Source organism: Porites lutea, chromosome 10, assembly GCF_958299795.1.
Source record: "Porites lutea chromosome 10, jaPorLute2.1, whole genome shotgun sequence".
Taxonomy (NCBI): Eukaryota; Metazoa; Cnidaria; class Anthozoa; order Scleractinia; family Poritidae; genus Porites; species Porites lutea.
The window spans coordinates 27,321,159-27,342,251 of record NC_133210.1 but is presented as its reverse complement, the minus strand read 5'-3'; the positions used below and the strand labels follow the sequence as shown (position 1 = coordinate 27,342,251).

The 21,093-nt window shown below is 38.6% G+C and overlaps 1 long non-coding RNA gene across 1 annotated transcript; it reads left to right on the top strand.

The window, feature by feature from the left end:
• The first annotated feature begins 2,947 nt into the window (after positions 1-2,947).
• LOC140950923 (uncharacterized) lies at positions 2,948-15,383 on the top strand. Its single transcript, XR_012167217.1, has 3 exons — positions 2,948-3,081; positions 12,450-12,766; positions 14,108-15,383. It is a non-coding gene; the product is annotated as an uncharacterized lncRNA (long non-coding RNA).
• The last annotated feature ends 5,710 nt before the right edge of the window (positions 15,384-21,093 follow it).

The window sequence follows — 21,093 nt, the reverse complement described above, 5'->3', positions numbered from 1 at the left end:
TGAAATAACTAAGAGGAACAGTTTACAAGTCATCTCATTTCATAAGACTGGATGTTTCAATGATGCAATTTTTTCATGAAATCAAGGCAAATTTTGTTAAAATAACAGCAACCTGGAATTGATTGGTGCATGAGTTATCAATGTGATCACATCCACTGTCCGCGCTCCTGGTTCTTTGGCTTTAATACAACACTATACAGCTGTCGTGCTATTTGAGCTAAGAAAGACTGTAAAAAATAATACACTGTCAATTTCTTTTTGGTGTTTGTGTGTGTGTTTGTAAGAGAGAGAGAGTGTGTATGTGACTTTTCTTTTCTTCTCTTTTATGGCCATTTCGGACCCAAGCACCTATGGACAACAGGTGACAATTTCAATGCATCATACATTAGGAGAATAATAATTCACCCTTCGACTATACTTTTTTTTATTGATAAAGAGGACTTACCAAGGGGAAGATGTGGAGGAGGCTATGAAGAAGGCAACGAGACTGTCTCTCGAGGTAATCCGATCACTGAAATAGATTTGTTTATTATACAGACACCAGTGTTTTACTGTAAAATATACTACACATAAAATTCATAAAAAACTACCTCCGGGACCCGAGTGGTATATTTTTCATAATCTCACATGTGAGTTTATCAGTGCTTCCATCCGTTTCTCTCAGCAAGTAAGGTTGGGGTGGGTCCCATGTTGAAGTTACACCCTAGTACTAGGTTAGGATGGGGTGGGTCCCTTGTTGTAGTTACACTCTAGTACTAGGTTAGGATGGGGTGGGTCCCATGTTGTAGTTACACCCTAATACTAGGTTAGGTTGGGGTGGGTCCCATGTTGTAGTTACACCCTAGTACTAGGTTAGGATGGGGTGGGTCCCTTGTTGTAGTTACACCCTAGTACTAGGTTAAGATGGGGTGGGTCCCTTGTTGAAGTTACACCCTAGTACTAGGTTAGGATGGGGTGGGTCCCATGTTGTAGTTACACCCTAGTACTAGGTTAGGATGGGATGGGTCCCTTGTTGAAGTTACACCCTAGTACTAGGTAAGGATGGGGTGGGTCCCTTGTTGAAGTTACACCCTAGTACTAGGTTAGGATGGGATGGGTCCCATGTTGAAGTTACACCCTAGTACTAGGTTAGGATGGGGTGGGTCCCTTGTTGAAGTTACACCCTAGTACTAGGTTAGGATGGGATGGGTCCCTTGTTGAAGTTACACCCAAGTACTAGGTTAGGATGGGGTGGGCCCCTTGTTGAAGTTACACCCTAGTACTAGGTTAGGCTGGGGTGGGTCCCATGTTGTAGTTACACCCTAGTACTAGGTTAGGATGAGGTGGGCCCCTTGTTGTAGTTACACCCTAGTACTAGGTTAGGATGGGGTGGGTCCCTTGTTGAATTTACACCCTAGTACTAGGTTAGGATGGGGTGGGTCCCTTGTTGAAGGTACACCCTAGTACTAGGTTAGGATGGGGTGGGTCCCATGTTGAAGTTACACCCTAGTACTAGGTTAGGATGAGGTGGGCCCCTTGTTGTAGTTACACCCTAGTACTAGGTTAGGATGGGGTGGGTCCCTTGTTGAAGTTACACCCTAGTACTAGGTTAGGATGGGATGGGTCCCTTGTTGAAGTTACTCCCTAGTACTAGGTTAGGATGGGGTGGGTCCCTTGTTGAAGTTACACCCTAGTACTAGGTTAGGATGGGATGGGTCCCATGTTGAAGTTACACCCTAGTACTAGGTTAGGATGAGGTGGGTCCCTTGTTGAAGTTACACCCTAGTACTAAGTTAGGATGAGGTGGGTCCCTTGTTGAAGTTACACCCTAGTATTAGGTTAGGATGAGGTGGGTCCCTTGTTGAAGTTACACCCTAGTACTAGGTTAGGATGGGATGGGTCCCTTGTTGAAGTTACACCCTAGTACTAGGTTAGGCTGGGGTGGGTCCCATGTTGTAGTTACACCCTAGTACTAGGTTAGGATGAGGTGGGTCCCTTGTTGAAGTTACACCCTAGTACTAGGTTAGGATGGGGTGGGTCCCTTGTTGAAGTTACACCCTAGTACTAGGTTAGGATGGGGTGGGTCCCTTGTTGAAGTTACACCCTAGTACTAGGTTAGGATGGGATAGGTCCCTTGTTGAAGTTACACCCTAGTACTAGGTTAGGTTGGGGTGGGTCCGTTGTTGAAGTTACACCCTAGTACTAGGTTAGGTTGGGGTGGGTCCCATGTTGTAGTTACACCCTAGTACTAGGTTAGGATGAGGTGGGTCCCTTGTTGAAGTTACACTCTAGTACTAGGTTAGGATGAGGTGGGTCCCTTGTTGAAGTTACACCCTAATACTAGGTTAGGATGGGATGGGTCCCTTGTTGAAGTTACACCCTAGTACTAGGTTAGGATGGGGTGGGTCCCTTGTTGAAGTTACACCCTAGTACTAGGTTAGGATGGGGTGGGTCCCTTGTTGTAGTTACACCCTAGTACTAGGTTAGGATGGGGTGGGTCCCTTGTTGTAGTTAGGTGATTCGTCGATAAGTTCTGTGACATGTGCCCACAATATAAATTAAGGATGTACTGTTCTGTACCTTTAGAGCCCAGGGGTGCTAAACATTTTTTTTATGGGAAGGCTCCACCCCGAGGTCCTAAGGCCGTAGGGCTGGTATAGCGGCCTTAATAAAACTCTCACAACATGCATTGTGTGACAAGCTAGTCAGGGCTGTAGATTTTCAAGATAAAGGTCCCCTTTTTTGAAGAGCTGTTTTTTTATTTTTAGTGTATTTTTCTCAAATTGTTTTGCCAATGAAATATATAATCGACCCTCATCTAAATACTCTCGACCCTTGACATAAGACCCTCGACCCTCAATGCCTCAACCAAAAGTTAGACTCCACTGCTGGGGGTGTCTTATACAAGTTCTGATCTTTAGAAAGTTGCAATGTGTTTACTAAATTTTTGTCAATGTGATTTTCTTTCAGTGATGGACTGCACTGTGTTACATATTTTTGGAATCTTGATGAAGAGGAACAGTAAGGCAAACTGCAAGACAATGTAATACATTGTACAATCAGAAAACAAGATCAGCCAGAAAAGGCAGCTCTGATGACAAGGTAAACAACTCTTTTAATTTTTGACAGTAATATGTATGACATACCATATTTACTTGATCAAATGCACCCTTGATAAAATGCCAGAGAGAAGCAAAATAATAAAAAATATTAGTACCGTATTCTCAATTAATTTGGTGAGTATTAAAGTTCGTGAAAAATCCAAAATTATATTAATAATAATAATAATAGTAGAAATAATTAATTGATTATAATAATTAAGAATAATCTTTACTATGCTTTTGTCCATGTACATGGTTGATATTCCAATCTAGTAAATTTACTTACAATAGAAGATAAATTAAATGTAATGAGAATAGAAGCTTGGAAGCTAAATGAACTAGAAGGAAAGAAGGAAGAACTCATGTACCTAAACTATGTTGCTTCATCAGCAAGACAACAATTTATTTCATTTGTTGTCCTGACAATACAGTTGTAGGCAGCACATAAATTTCTTTGAAAATTCAGACATGCTCGAGTTTTTTAAATGAGTTGGAAGGTCCTTCCAAATGTCCTTAGCCATAAAAGAGATTGATTGTTTGCCTACATTTGTTTGTAAGCTTATCTTATAAGGATTTTTCTTAGCTGTATATCTCGTGTTGTAGCAATGGATATTACAAGCATATTGAAACATGTTGTGGAATACCTCAGGCAGACAGCCTTTATGACATGATGCACAAATTTTTAGACTTGTAGATGATAAAATTTAAATGTAAATTATATTCATGCGGGAACGCGGATTTGACTTTGATACTGGCTGTGGCAATGACTAATGGCTTCATTTTGAAAATTATTTTTCATTATAGCAATCTTAGGGAGGGGGGAGTATGCTTGACCTGGCTTGACTTAAAAAAATCAAGTTCCTGAAACTATCAGTTATTCATTCATTCTATCAAACAAAGAGTGATTCTATCAGTCAAATTAGTGAGAAAATTACTTTATGTTAGACGTAATCAGCCTGTTAGTCAGTCAAAGCCATAGGAAGTCAATCCAACAGTCATACAGTCAGTCAGTCAATCATTCAATCAATCATTCATTCAATTAAAGGAGGGCTCATAATGTTATTAAAATAGTGTAGGTGGGGGGGGGGGGCTAGAGTCATTTTAGATTTAGTTTTCCTTTGCATTGACTCACCCCCACCCCATTCAGTTATAATCTTGAATGGTGTGATTTTTGTTCCTGCCCCCTCATTTCATCTCCCATAAATGTGCACAAAATACCATGATCCAACCCTACCCCCTCCACGCCCCTCACCCCCTCCACCACCATCACCATGATAAATATGATGAAAATGGCCTCCAAAAGTATTGTTAAGTAATGATCTGGCTAAGAAGGGAAGCAATTTCTTTCGTTGTGTTGCAATACGCTTTCCTCATATGGAAATGTTTTCATTTTCACAAATACAGTAGAATGCATTAACCTACAAAAAGGTAGTCTACGAAAATAATAAAATATATTTTTAAGTCCATTATAATAAGGGTGTTTTTTGTGTTAAAATATTTCAACCCATCATAAGTCCTGCAAACAACATTAGCCAAGAAAACGTTACAATTTTAAATGTTTCCCACACAGGTTGTCCGTGTTACTTAGACTCAGATGAGAGTTTGTTTTAGTAAAATCTGATGTTTAAACCAATCAGAAGTGTAGTAGAGACAATTGTAAAGTTATCACTTTTTTCACATTCTGACGTGCTCATTGAGTTTGGCTCTTTAATTCTTAGTTTATCTAGACCATTACTTAAACATTATCAACTCTCAAAAGCTTTTTTTGGTCCCAGAAAGCCCAATATTAAATAATTATTGTTCCTCCGTTCCTACCCATTTTCAAACATTTAAAAAAAAATCGGTGATAGTTGTGTTTATGGTTGGGAGTTGAAACTAGCCACATCATTGGTTTAAATTCTTAACATTCTGTGTTCCAAATTTGGTGGCAAAGGAAAGTAACACATTCTTTTAAAAATACTTGAAGTCATCAGGCTCTAGAGTTAATCAGAACATCTCAAAACGTTCAGAGATATTTTGACTGAATTGTGCCTTAATAAACTTTCCAGTTCGCAGTGGTTACGCATAAAGGTTCTGCATGTAGATACACACAGAAAACACACAAAAGTAATTGGCAAAATTCTGGTGGCAGGGAAGCACTTAACTATAGGGGTAAGGGGACCAGGAGAGAAGCCCTTCGGGGGGGGAGGAGACAAGATTGAGTGATACCAGGGGTAGCCACCCTGAACAGGAGTCCTGATCAGTCTCTGGGGTGAGGCCCATATCCACCAGTCACTAGGAACTAAGGGGAACCAGGAGGGGTGGCCCTCCTGGGTAGAGTAGAGTGGATATTTTTGCGGACCTGTCTCCAAGGGCTAAGCCTTACTGTGGGTTAAAGTGCAGCCAGGGGTTGCACTTCCCTGTGACTTTTTTTAATGGAAAGAAAGACAATGCGACCTAGTCTGGTATAATACCATAATATGAATGATTAGTGTTGTACAGATACATCAAGATGCAGAGGAATAAAATAATGATCGGCCTTGTATACTATTATACATTCTGTTTTGGCTAAGTATATAGTGACCATAAGAAGTACAGCATGTAAATTACAAAGCAAATAAAGGTTCCAGTCAGAAAATAAAATGGGGGCGGGGGGTGGGAGGGAAAAGAGGCTAAGCCGAAGTTATGCTCCTAGCAGGTAGTCCTTGAAAATCTAATGTGGTCCTTGAAAAGTCCTTTAAAAATGGTTGAATTTTTTTGTAGGCTGTGATCCATCCGCTTCAGGGTTCATAACTAATGGCAGTGTCAACAGAATGTGCGGCAGCATAACTTTCTTTTAGATGCCCTAGTTTCATATAAAAACCCCTTTGCAAAAATTCAAATAACAGAAAATGACTTTTTATAGTCTGTAGAGCCTTGCTTTGGGGTTGTCACTATGATTTCAAGTTCCCAGGTAATTGTTGTTTGTAGCCAGGGAAGTCGGAAGCGGTCATGGAGCCCCCCACCCCCAAAAGATGTTTTAGACATTTTCTAAAAGGCATTCGCGCCAAGAAAAGGGCAATCTCCACCAAGAGCAGAGCTATTACTAGCGGTTTTATGATGATTACGTCTTTATTAAAGAAAACTACCACATTCTGAGACACTAAAATAATACGTTTTTATTTTACGTAAAGGCTGGTTGGAGGGGTTTTTTTTTAGTGGCGGCCAAACGGGAATACATGTAAGCTCAGGGGCTTACATGTGACTTGATCTTGTTGTTAGGTAGCTCTTCTTTCATGATCCAATACGCAGCTGTGAACACCTTCAACAGCACATCTTCTGCGACTCTTTCGCGTTCGCCAAGGGTTCTCTGAAACACGGAAACCCTCTGTAGCATCTCCGCTGAAACTGTGTTCATTTGTTGTGACGTACGGCAGTGATCTTCAAACTCTTCTGGGCGAAATCGTTTACAGGGCTCTTTGTTTAAAACTTTCGACTTATTTTGAAGATTAGACGTGTTATGTTTTTCGCACAACAAGCAGAACAGACCCTCGCCTTCAACATAAACAGACCACCACATCTCAGTTGTAAGACAAATGACATCGATGTTTTGTTTAGCCAACTATGTTGAAATTTGTAAGTCTGCTTTGCAATCTTTGTTGCTTCATTGTTGGTAACATCACAACCACCAGCCTTTTTACAGAAATCACGCTGATGGTACTTAGATGAAAACAAGTAACCGGGGGGGGGGGGGGCTCCCATATGAAAGCAGCGGGGATGCTCGTCGTCTCGCTTAGGGGTGTAAATTTCGGATTTCGGTCTCACTTAGGGTGTTCTGGGCAAAACGTCATTGTATTTACCCGTAAAGGTCTCTCTTAGGGTTGCACGCGAAGATATATATTTTGTCAGTTCGTTTTATTTACTCAATTCATGTGATTAAAGTTTTCTATAACATCAATACCTAAAGAAAATTGTAACAAAATGGTCTCTTTTAGGGGTCCAAAAAAGGTTTGCCCACGCCCAAGTTGGTCTTCTTAAGGGGTTTAAATTTAAAATTCCCTGCCCCTTTCATATGGCAGTCCCCCCCCCCCCGGGTTAAAAATAAACATATTGCGTGACAGCGTGACACGTCACAAAAAAAACGCAAAAACCCTGTCAGGGAGGTGTTCTGGCGGCCATTTTTCCCGTTTAACCTCTGGGAGAGAGTTAGCCGTTTAACCTCCGGCGCGAGGGTTCCCATTTAACCTCTGGGACCGAGTTAATAGTTCGAGCACCTCCCTGCACTTGCTGGGCCGGAGATCGGGGCCCGTCAGCAAGCTAGACAGTCCCCCCCCGGTAAGTCAATCTACCGCACGGGTTAGTCAAGCAGGCTTCAGAGAGTTGGCCATCTCTCACCGCCCTATAACCCCACCAGCAAAATCAACCTAACTTTTGCCTTAGAAAATTTACCTATATATTTGCATCGGAAACTCATTTCGCTCACTTATGGTTTAAAACACCCATGGTACGGTTCTTCACAGACGCATGCGTGTTAGGCCCAAAAAAATGGTTTTGAAATTTCGTTGATTCATACACAATATCCTCATTCACTGAGGCCCGTTCAGTTCAACCATGAAAAATATGGCTATCATTTGTAAAAGTTGTTTTTCCTCAAAATATCGGGTAGCCCAGCTTTCCACAAACTCTTGTTACAAAAACGCGCCTTATTTAGAGAGGTGCTCAGCATTTTATAAGATTGAATTTGCTATTAACTGTGCTTTTTATTGGAGACTTCGCAACATACATTTTCCGCCCTTCGACGACTCAAGTAATACCTTGAAGGAACCATGAACATGAAGCAAGATCGACGTCTGAACAACGGCCTACTTATGCACGTCAATAATTTGATAATGAACGATCCGGACACTGTTAAGGCTGCAAGGAAGCAAACAGTTTTTCTTTCCACACAACTATGCAAAAGACATTCTGGGAAATTTGAACAGAGGTATACGTTTGGTTTGGTGTACGAGGACGCTTTTTTTGTGTCTATTAAAATCGAGTCTGCTTTGAGGAGTGATTAAATGATTAACATAATATATAGAGATTTAGCCAGGGCTAAAAGCGAAGCTCTCGATAACATTTATAGTTTGTTCAAACAAAATATAAAATGGTGTAATGCTAAGCCGCGAAGGCAACGCCAGTTAATGGTGAAAAACAACAATAAGTCCTTAGTTAGCAAAATAGCAACATTGCACGTGTAGCACACTTTTTTTGTACATTTCTTTGCCGATGTTTTGCACGACTACAACGTGAAAACTTGCAGAAACTTCGGAGTTACACGTTTTATGGAGGAAATGTCAGACGTGTTCTCGTTCACTTTTTTATCACTGCCGCTCATCCTTGCATTGGTGGCCGCTAGCATTTTTAATTTTGACACCGCCGCTACAAAATTTTCATGTTCTTCCAACAAAAAAAATGTGTCCTTTATTTTTAACTCTCGCTCTAGATCTCTCGTTAAGCTTCGCTGGCCTGCCGCCTGCTTCCTCTTTTTAACTGTCTTTCTCTTGCTCTATATTCCAAATTTGTCGACGTGACAATTTATCTAAGCTTAATACTTTAGAAAAGACGGATGCAGAGACAATTTCTGCTTTCCGTTTTCGTCTTCATTGACTCCTCAGTTGTCTTTGCTTTACAAAATAACGTCGAGTTCCATTTGGGTTGCCATACGTGTTGTTTGAGTTATTTTGCATTGGGAGGGACGGTCGGTCGGTCTACGATCACGTGATCACCAAATTTTCTGGGATGTGTAGTTTACCACATTTTCTCAGCCATGGTTCTCTGCTACGAGTGTTTCGCGCGCGAGAGCTCCGCTAATAAGACGGGCTGTTTGGAAAACACAAAATGAAAATATATTTTTTTCAAATTCGACTTACGTTTTGTTTTTACGGTAACATTGTCTGCAGCTGCTGCTGGCAACAATTTTAGACGTATTTTTCGTTCCTTTTCCATGGGAAAGAGAAAGCAAAAAAGTTACGGAAGTCAGAAAATAGTGGATATTGTTTAATTATGCGCAAAAGAATACCGGTAAAATGTACCACAAACGTTTAATTACACAATCTTTTAAGGAGCAACCGATTTTAAGTTCAGAAATGGCCCTTGGTTGAAGATCTTTTGCTGTTGTGTTTTCGTCGTTTTCGTTGTATTCCGCGGTTTGGTTATTTGTGCTTTTTTTCTTCCGCTTATATACAAACATCTGTTTTCTCCCAACATCAGAGCATATTTTAGGGCAGGTAACAGAACAGTTTCAAAAGTACAAAGGCTTGTATAGCTTCAAAGGACTTGATAGAAACCGGCCCTGAAAGAGTACAACTTTCAACTTATATTCGGCTTCTTGAACCGTAAGAGACCTTCGAATCGGTGATCTTTGTTTCAAAGCTTTGAATAGGTATGGAGATTTTTGTTGCCCCATGCAACAATACTGGGGACAACTGTGTGAACAGTACAATGAGCAAGAACTGGGGCATATGGTGTAGGTGATGCATAGCTTTGCGGTGGCGAAAAGTTTGGCTTAACATTTCTTGTTGGCGTTGATTTCGTTACAAACATAGATTGTTCAGATGGGGCAGGACAATAGTGCGCCAGGCACATGTTGTCACAGCGAATTGCACATTGCGATGGACAGATAGCAGGTGACTGTGTTGAAACATTAGGAGGATGTTGCTCTTGACAACAAGGTTGTTGGCATTGCAGAATGCAGCTGACAGAGCAACTGCTTGGACATAAGCTTGGCATCGGCGGAGACTCCTTACAACAAAAAGATGGGCACGATGGTGATGGCAGGCAGTTGAAACTACAAATAGTTGGACTGCCTCTCATCAGATTCTCCTGGGAATGAGGCATCAACAGCATCATGGGTAACATCATCAGTGAGCTGGGAAGGGATTTCACAACAGGGTCGCTTTGTGCTCTTGAATCTTGTTTCTAGTGTTTGGAAGTGATATTGATTACTTACATTATTTTTCTAAATCGTTGTTGACGGGCGCCTTTTTATCTTGAATTTTAAAATATGCAGTGGTTAAGTCAACTATCTGGATAAACGTTTTCTTAGCACACACATTGAGATCAACATGCATACCTTGAATTTGATAAACTGAATGCTGGCTAACGGCGAAAATGAGTTCAGATTCCTTTATTGCTTTTTTGACATGTTCAACACAAAGCCGACACAACGGTTGAAACTGACAGAGTTTTTGCGCATGTGTGCCAGTACCAAATCCAAGTCAGATGTCTTTTTCTTAGCTGAGCACGTGAGTGCTGCAGATGAAACTTGCATTTAGTTTGAATTGATGGATAGTTTTTGTGTGTATCAAAGGTGTTCTGTAATAATATTACTTAGTTTACTTTTTCAAATGCTTATTTTCCTTTTTAATGAAGTATTTTTTGTTGCTTTGTTTTGGTTCAATTTAACGACTAAAGTAGCCGGGGGAAATCCCGGGCCTAAGTGACAACCCTGAAATTATCTGACAATTTTAATGTGCTGTACATCTCCCCCTATCATTTCTAAATGTTGGGCTACATTCTCTGAAGGGCAGACATCTTAAATCAAGTCCCACACTGAGCAGGGATCCAGAAGGCCTGCACCTATCAACTATAGACTGCACATTACGATTGTCTTGAATTCAAAAAAATTGTTTGTTTTTCATTATGTCAGTAGAAAAAAGAAAAATCTAATTGTTATGCACTTCAACACACATTCATTCAGGTGATTCACAAAACCTAATCCTCAGTTGCTTGCCATACAATATTTAATATATTTGTCTGTTTGTCACAAAGAAAGAACTAAAATTTGGTCTTTTTGCCATCAAAAGTGTTCATATTTCTGTATTTAGGGCCATCATTGTGTAGTTCCAGAAAATATCCAGACCCCCACCACGGAGGGAATTGGAAATTCCAGGGGGGTGGGGGGGTCAGAGGCCCAGGAAATTCCCGAAGGGAGGGGGGTTGGACCATAAAATCACTTTCCAGGGGGGCAATATCATTTCGTTTTCGACCTGAGTTCGAACATTGCTTCTTACCGACCTGGTAGATCATTTTTAGGACATAAATAACTTGTAATATATGACTTAAGATTGTTCCTTTTGATCTTAACCAGGTTTCATTTCTTCTAAAAGCGTTTTGGATGTAATTTCAAAGGAATTAGACCGACTACAACTCGTTTTATCGCATGCTCGTATATTCGGCCGCCATTACTCGTTACCAGTCTTCCTCAAAACATCAACGCGTCCAACACATCACGCAACACATCACGTTGCGTCAGTCGATTGATAGATCAGAAGAGTGGCAATTTTTCTTCACAAAGCACAAGCTATGCATTGTAACCATTTTAGAATGTTGAGTTTTAATTCTCCTTTTCATTTTCCCTTAATTTTGTGGTTGAACGTGTCGCATGTTCATGATCGAATTCTCCCTGAAATGGTGTCGATCGCGCATCACGTCGCATCAGTCGATCGAAAAACAGTAAATTGAACTTGGTTTCCCTTCAAGTACCTTCAAGATGCAGGGGGTATTCATTGTTATCATTTCAGAATTCAGAGTTTTTATTCTCCTCTTTGTTTTGCATTAATTTTGTGGTCCTAAGTTTGACTCGTTCTGCATTCCCGCACGAAATGGCGTTAATTCTATCAACATTACGCCCATGAGACGAATAGCAAATCGTAAGCTTGCCCTGATTAAGGTAAATTCACAAATATAACCGCCTTATTAACTTTCTCTCTTTCATTTAAAGTAAGAGATGAGCAACAATTACAGATCAGGTTACTTTGTGGTGGTGTAGTGTGTTTTAATGTTGCAAGATCACTCAAATAAATGGAAACAGAAGCATACAATCTTCTGATGGAAACCGTTGGGTACTAACCATAAGTTGCCTCATTCTTGAACTTTTCCAGAGGGGTTGGGGGGTCTTTGTCACACTTGTGGAAATTCCGAAGGGGTGGGGGGTCATCAGTTCCCTGCAAAAATGGAAAATCTAGGGAGGTGGGGGGGTCCTAAGTGAAATTCCCTCCGTGGTGGGGGTCTGGATATTTTCTGGAACTACACATTTTTACTTAGTGTTTGTGATTTTTAGCAACATTTATTTTTTTTATCCACTTCCTTCTCGACAGAAATATCATGAAAATGATTTGTTGATGTAATTGCCATTTTTTATTTTTCTTCAAGATGCCAGTACAATTCTCACTATCAATGAAGCAACAGATAGCGAATATGTTTGCCAATCGTATTGCAGAATTTGTGATGATATACCATTTTTCACTGCTTTGCTTTTGCCAATGACTTAGCATTTATCTATCTTTGGAAGCATCATAATACTTCTTAATTATACGATGTATTTGTAAATGTCAATATTCATGTAAAAATCTCTTTCTTACTTTACAGGAAGCAATCACAAGAATGGTAGACAAATGGAGGTTTGTATTTATGAGTGTGCAGTAGTGTTGGACACTGGATGGATGACATAACATGCACCTAGTACAAGGCAACTGGATAATGGAGAAGATAGACAAGAGGGCAAACAAGACAACTGACTAGGCAATAGACTGGGCAGGTAGAGCTGGCTGGATGACATCACCTAGTACAAGAACCTTGTTTAGAAGAGAATGGAGAGGATGGATTAGAGGGCAAGTGATATGAGACATCATGTGCACCTGGTGCAAGAGTTGGGCTGTGGATTGTGGAGAGCCTTGTCATATCTGGTTTGTATTGCATGATATTTAATTGACTAGAAATGGTATAATTATTATTTTAAAACATCATAGTTTAATATTATCTCACTCTTTAAATAATAGCAATAATAATAACATCTAAATCCTGATGTCAAAAACTAACTTAAAATTTTTGGCCCTGCCTGGGAGGCCTGGATGTGGGGTACAGCTGGCCTGAGGTTCTCCTCCTAGGAGCAAGTGGACGTACGGGGAGTTTTTTCACCCAGCTGTTGTCCCACAACCCCCATTCACACAACATTTCCTTAAACATGAGAATAGAACTGAAATATTGTATATCACATAAAATTCACATTAATTCAACTACCCAGTTGCTGTATGACTGAAAGAACTTCCTTATGATAACTGTGGGTTTTTGGGAAACAAATTGCAACCTTCAGAAATTACTTTTTAGTATTGTAAGGGGTTCAAGAAAATAGTCTGAAATTTACAGAATGAAATATTTGCCTTTTAACAGGGAAAATTAATTTTCACCATTCTCTTAATAAGGATAGGTGGAATGTTCAAAATTCTTTTACATTTATATGCATCTAGACACTTTTTCAGTCATGTGACAAACTGAAATTAATTCATTGATTACCTTAAAGTTAAACTCTACTTTTTTATTAGTAATAATTCCAGTGTGTGTGCCACCATTGCACAAACAGAGGCCATTGGGAAGTGTCATTAATCAGCATTACATTTATTTGTAGTGTTTGTTTTATTGGATAAATCAACTATTCGGTCAAGGAATGTTAAGTTTCGGTCTTCAATTTGCAAATTTTATTCCCCGGCAATTGTTTATTCAACCAGTTAGTTTAGTTTAACACTTCCACTATGAGATTCCATTGAGTAGTGGTTTTGTTTTCCAAAGAAACCAGCCGACATTTGGAGATGCCACGGTTTTTCCATTGGAGAACAGAAAGCACTTTTGGAATAGCTTTCAAACATCCTAGGAGCGTATTTAAGAGAGCAGACTATTGTTTACTATCACATTCTCTTTAATTATGCTCAGATTATTATTTAATAATATGCACGTCCACATTTCTTGGTGTTACAAAAGTTCCTTCGTAAATATCAGTTGTTAGTTAGTTTGTTTTGTTTGTTTGTTTTTTTTCACTCTAGGTTCTTGCTCCTTAGCGAACTAGCACGTTGCTAGTTGCAGCTGGTAATGTGCCGTTAAAAAAAAACTCGTAAAAAATTAGGGTTATTACTAACTCTTTCTCTTTTTCGGAATTTTATTGCAACACCAAGTAAAATAGGGCTGTTATGTTTTTAAAGTGCTAATGGGCTTGCATTTTTAATTTAAAATTTTAACTTCTTATTTAATTTCAGATCCTAGGTGGCACACTCACAAGATTAGGAGCCCATCACTTGGGAAAGGTCATGTTTAATCTAGCCAACCTCGCCCCTGCTGGGCTGTGGAAGCTCTGCCTCTGAGAAGGTGTGTTTCTGATGTCTTCTGAGATATTTCAATGGAGAAACCCTGGGAATCTATCTGATTCTGTAATTCTTGCTGGGGGCAGTTGGGCACTTGGAAGATTTGGCCGTTTGTTCCTAAGTGGGCAGGACAGTGTGGAGGAAGGTGAGAGTTTGCCTCTTATGTTCTTGGGGCTTCATTCATTTTGTCATAATACTACCCACACCTTTTTCCAAATAAAAAAACAGTAAGGCGCTTGCCTGCGGTAGGATGAAAAAACGCCGGTGCTAACATTGTGCCGGCTCACGGAGTAGGTGTGTCGATGGAGGATTCGAGGACAGAGGACTGGACACTGAATCTTACCGGTGTGGCGTGGGTGGATTTTTACAAATGACATCAAATTGAGCTGATAGTCATAAAAAAATCTCTCTAATGGGGGCAACTGGTAATGGAGTTCTCTTCTAACCCTAAAAATTTCACATCTATCTCAAGCTTGCTTAGGCCTAATGATAAATAACCTTTCAAATCATCGCATAGGATAAAAATCATATACAAATCTCATATTTCCTGCCTGAATTACCTTGAAATGATCAAAACTAAGGTTATGGTACATCAACATCTGTTGTTTTTGTGTCAACTGGAAACAACAGTCAAACAAACTTGGCTGTTGATGTTAAAGACTAACTTCTCCTTGATATTATTTAAGCCTTTGGAAACCTAGCCTGTACACAGACGTTGTTCTATTTTTCTTTTTGTTCTTTTGGAAAACATCGGTGTGCGCGAGAGCGAGGCGAGCACGCGAGCGCGGACCGCGAGAAAGAAAAATAAAAACGTCTATTTCCTTCTTCCCCCACCCCTACCCCTTTGCGCTGGCGGTCAATAAATCCCCCGCGGTTTATTTTTTATCACGCGCGCTTGACGGAGGAGAAAATAGAGGGTCTGTGAACAGGCTATTGGAAACCGAGATAACTAAACCGTATTAAGTTAGGATCAAATTATTACGATTAAACCAACTTGATTAATCAGACTGCTGTGGAAGTCTTCTCTATTTCTTTGTTGAAAAGGGACATAGATTAGATTTCCTTGGCTTGGGTGATAACTCAAGTTAATTTGACATTCATGCTCTAGGTTCGGTTGTAGGCATAAATATATACTGGTAAACACCTTTTTTCGCTTAGTGTCTTCTTTAAATTTTCCGCTAATTTCTCGGCAGTGACTTCAATTGATACATTAAGATCGGCTTTCCCATAAAAGACTGACTGGAAGATTCTTCTTATATATTTTTTTATTTAAATAACGCGTTCGGCTAGTTCCAGTCTTTTGTGGGAAACCTGATGTAAAGTATCCATTCCGGTCTCGACAACTGAAACATCTCTAGAGAAATTGGCCCAAATTATTATTGCGGCAACTTTTCATTATTATGCGGATAAACATCGCGGCCAAGTTTTTCCAGCTAAAATTTAATTTTACTTTATAGGATAAAAAAAAATACATTTCCGCTAATTTCCTTTTTCGTTTCGAAATACGAAAATTTGTCCGTTATTTTCATTGGAAGTAAAAGGATCCACAACTTAACTTAAATGAAATATTTATTTACAAAGTCGCTTTAGATCTAATCCCTTTGGCGACATTTGAAGGCGAAATCTGATTGTAAATAACGGCATCCAAATTCATAATAGGGGAGGCAAAGTTTAGATATTGAATTTTAAACTAAACATTAAGACCAAAACTCAATCGCGGCACTTCGGCATTTTAGGATAAATGATAATAAACAGTGCTAGAATAAAATCTTATTTTCAGCAGCAAATTTCATTCCATTGAGACCCAAACATTAAACACTGAACATTAAAATAGGGCGAGAGAAATTCAGCATCATTTGCTTCGCAGAGGGAGATTATTATTGACTTGTGCTCTTTGGTGAAGTTTGTGAAATGAAGGTCAGTCAGACCACCGCGATTCTTTGTTCAATTCTCTGCCTTCGTTTCTGACGGAGACCCACTGAAGACTGAGTTTCACTCTGTAGCACCCTCTTTTTTTCTTGTCCGAGTCTCTGGGTATTTTCACGATATACTGACTTTGTAGATACGCTTCTTCACCTAAAACAAATTATATTTTCACTGAGAATTATTTTGGCCGGTGTGGTATTGTGACATAAATGAATGAGACACTGAGGGCATGAGGAGCAAACTCTCACTTTCCTTCACGCTGCCCACCCCACTTGGGAACAAACGGCTAAATTTTCTAAGTTTTCAACTGCTCCCAACTTGAGTGAAGGGATCAGATAGAAAGGACCAGGATTTAAAAGTATGTAAGCAGAGTGGAAGAAACCAACAGGAGCAAAAGAAGGCTAAACAACTTTTTTTTATTTTTTCTTTAGTGTAAAAACATGGACAACAGAGACAAGTTTTATTTCCTCAATGAAGTATTGTTACCTTCAACACCGGTGATGTTTACTTTATAATTAAGCTACTTGAGTGAATCACATATACACCTTAAAGGCTCAGACATACTAAAACATTACATTTTAAACGATATAGGTCTTGAAAATAATGTTTCCTGACCATCCGGTTAGAAAACAAGCCTACCTAGACTAAAAAATAAGGATATTACCAAGTCAGCCTATGGAGATTTTTTCAAAGGGGTTAACCAATGATTTTGGTCAAAAATTGGATTTTTTTCCTTTCCTTGCTTTTAAAAAAAAATAGGACTTCAAATAATGTTTCCTGACAATCCCGTTAGAAAACAAGCCTACCTACACTGAAAAATGAGGATTTTACCAAGTCGCCGTATACACATATTTTTTAAAGGGGTTAACCCATCACTTTGGTCAAAAATTGAAATTATTTTCTTTGCTTGCTTTTAAACAAAATAGGCCTAAAACTAATGTTTGCTGACCATTCATTTAGAAAACAAGCCTACGTAGACTAAAACATAAGGATTTTACCAAGTCGCCCTATCGAGATTTTTTCAAAGGGGTTAACCCATGATTCTGGTCAAAAATGAGAATTTTTTCCATTGCTTGCTTTTAAACAAAATAGGCCTTGAAATAATGTTTGCTGACCATCCGGTTAGAAAACAAGCCTACCTAGACAGAAAAATAAGGTTTTTACCAAGTCACCCTCTAGAGATTTTTTCAAAGGGGTTAACCAATGATTCTGGTCAAAAATTAGAATTTTTTCCTATGCTTCCTTTTAAACAAAATAGGCCTTGAAATAATGTTTCTTGACCATCCAGTTAGAAAACAAGCTACCTAGACTCAAAAATAAGGTTTTTACCAAGTTGCCCTCTAGAGATTTTTTCAAAGGGGTTAACCCATGATTCTGGTCAAAAATTAGAATTTTTTCCTATGCTTCCTTTTAAACAAAATAGGCCTTGAAATAATGTTTGCTGACCATCTGGTTAGAAAAGAAGCCTACCTAGACTCAAAAATAAGGTTTTTACCAAGTCGCCCTCTAGAGATTTTTTCAAAGGGGTTAACCCCTGATTCTGGTCAAAAATTAGAATTTTTTCCTATGCTTCCTTTTAAACAAAATAGGCCTTGAAATAATGTTTGCTGACCATCTGGTTAGAAAAGAAGCCTACCTAGACTCAAAAATAAGGTTTTTACCAAGTCACACTATGAAGATTTTTTCAAAGGGGTTAACCCATCATTCTGGTCAAAAATTAGAATTTTTTCCTTTCCTTGCTTTTAAACAAAATAGGCCTTGAAATAATGTTTGCTGACCATCCGGTTAGAAAACAAGCCTACCTAGACTCAAAAATAAGGTTTTTACCAAGTCGCCCTCTAGAGATTTTTTCAAAGGGGTTAACCCATGATTCTGGTCAAAAATTAGAATTTTTTCCTATGCTTCCTTTTAAACAAAATAGGCCTTGAAATAATGTTTGCTGACCATCCGGTTAGAAAACAAGCCTACCTAGACTGAAAAATAAGGTTTTTACCAAGTCGCCCTCTAGAGATTTTTTCAAAGGGGTTAACCCATGATTCTGGTCAAAAATTAGAACTTTTTCCTTTGATTCCTTTTAAACAAAATGGGCCTTAAAATAATGTTTGCTGACCATCTGGTTAGAAAAGAAGCCTACCTAGACTCAAAAATAAGGTTTTTACCAAGTCGCCCTCTAGAGATTTTTTCAAAGGGGTTAACCCTTGATTCTGGTCAAAAATTAGAATTTTTTCCTATGCTTCCTTTTAAACAAAATAGGCCTTGAAATAATGTTTGCTGACCATCTGGTTAGAAAAGAAGCCTACCTAGACTCAAAAATAAGGTTTTTACCAAGTCACACTATGGAGATTTTTTCAAAGGGGTTAACCCATCATTCTGATCAAAAATTAGAATTTTTTCCTTTCCTTCCTTTAAAACAAAATAGGCCTTGAAATAATGTTTGCTGACCATCCGGTTAGAAAACAAGCCTACCTAGACTAAAACATAAGGATTTTACCAAGTCGCCCTATCGAGATTTTTTCAAAGCGGTTAACCCATGATTCTGCTCAAAAATGAGAATTTTTTCCATTGCTTGCTTTTAAACAAAATAGGCCTTGAAATAATGTTTGCTGACCATCCGGTTAGAAAACAAGCCTACCTAGACTGAAAAATAAGGTTTTTACCACGTCACCCTGTAGAGATTTTTTCAAAGGGGTTAACCCATGATTCTGGTCAAAAATTAGAATTTTTTCCTATGCTTCCTTTTAAAAAAAATACGCCTTGAAATAATGTTTCTTGACCATCCGGTTAGAAAACAAGCTACCTAGACTCAAAAATAAGGTTTTTACCAAGTCAGCCTATGAAGATTTTTAAAAAGGGGTTAACCCATGATTTTGGACAAAAATTGGATTTTTTTCGTTTACTTTCTTTTAAACAAAATAGGCCTTGAAATAATGTTTCCTGACCATCTGGTTAGAAAAGAAGCCTACCTAGACTCAAAAATAAGGTTTTTACCAAGTCGCCCTCTAGAGATTTTTTCAAAGGGGTTAACCAATGATTTTGGTCAAAAATTGGATTTTTTTCCTTTCCTTGCTTTTAAAAAAAAATAGGACTTCAAATAATGTTTCCTGACAATCCCGTTAGAAAACAAGCCTACCTACACTGAAAAATGAGGATTTTACCAAGTCGCCGTATACACATATTTTTTAAAGGGGTTAACCCATCACTTTGGTCAAAAATTGAAATTATTTTCTTTGCTTGCTTTTAAACAAAATAGGCCTAAAACTAATGTTTGCTGACCATTCATTTAGAAAACAAGCCTACGTAGACTAAAACATAAGGATTTTACCAAGTCGCCCTATCGAGATTTTTTCAAAGGGGTTAACCCATGATTCTGGTCAAAAATGAGAATTTTTTCCATTGCTTGCTTTTAAACAAAATAGGCCTTGAAATAATGTTTGCTGACCATCCGGTTAGAAAACAAGCCTACCTAGACAGAAAAATAAGGTTTTTACCAAGTCACCCTCTAGAGATTTTTTCAAAGGGGTTAACCAATGATTCTGGTCAAAAATTAGAATTTTTTCCTATGCTTCCTTTTAAACAAAATAGGCCTTGAAATAATGTTTCTTGACCATCCAGTTAGAAAACAAGCTACCTAGACTCAAAAATAAGGTTTTTACCAAGTTGCCCTCTAGAGATTTTTTCAAAGGGGTTAACCCATGATTCTGGTCAAAAATTAGAATTTTTTCCTATGCTTCCTTTTAAACAAAATAGGCCTTGAAATAATGTTTGCTGACCATCTGGTTAGAAAAGAAGCCTACCTAGACTCAAAAATAAGGTTTTTACCAAGTCGCCCTCTAGAGATTTTTTCAAAGGGGTTAACCCCTGATTCTGGTCAAAAATTAGAATTTTTTCCTATGCTTCCTTTTAAACAAAATAGGCCTTGAAATAATGTTTGCTGACCATCTGGTTAGAAAAGAAGCCTACCTAGACTCAAAAATAAGGTTTTTACCAAGTCACACTATGAAGATTTTTTCAAAGGGGTTAACCCATCATTCTGGTCAAAAATTAGAATTTTTTCCTTTCCTTGCTTTTAAACAAAATAGGCCTTGAAATAATGTTTGCTGACCATCCGGTTAGAAAACAAGCCTACCTAGACTCAAAAATAAGGTTTTTACCAAGTCGCCCTCTAGAGATTTTTTCAAAGGGGTTAACCCATGATTCTGGTCAAAAATTAGAATTTTTTCCTATGCTTCCTTTTAAACAAAATAGGCCTTGAAATAATGTTTGCTGACCATCCGGTTAGAAAACAAGCCTACCTAGACTGAAAAATAAGGTTTTTACCAAGTCGCCCTCTAGAGATTTTTTCAAAGGGGTTAACCCATGATTCTGGTCAAAAATTAGAACTTTTTCCTTTGATTCCTTTTAAACAAAATGGGCCTTAAAATAATGTTTGCTGACCATCTGGTTAGAAAAGAAGCCTACCTAGACTCAAAAATAAGGTTTTTACCAAGTCGCCCTCTAGAGATTTTTTCAAAGGGGTTAACCCTTGATTCTGGTCAAAAATTAGAATTTTTTCCTATGCTTCCTTTTAAACAAAATAGGCCTTGAAATAATGTTTGCTGACCATCTGGTTAGAAAAGAAGCCTACCTAGACTCAAAAATAAGGTTTTTACCAAGTCACACTATGGAGATTTTTTCAAAGGGGTTAACCCATCATTCTGATCAAAAATTAGAATTTTTTCCTTTCCTTCCTTTAAAACAAAATAGGCCTTGAAATAATGTTTGCTGACCATCCGGTTAGAAAACAAGCCTACCTAGACTAAAACATAAGGATTTTACCAAGTCGCCCTATCGAGATTTTTTCAAAGCGGTTAACCCATGATTCTGCTCAAAAATGAGAATTTTTTCCATTGCTTGCTTTTAAACAAAATAGGCCTTGAAATAATGTTTGCTGACCATCCGGTTAGAAAACAAGCCTA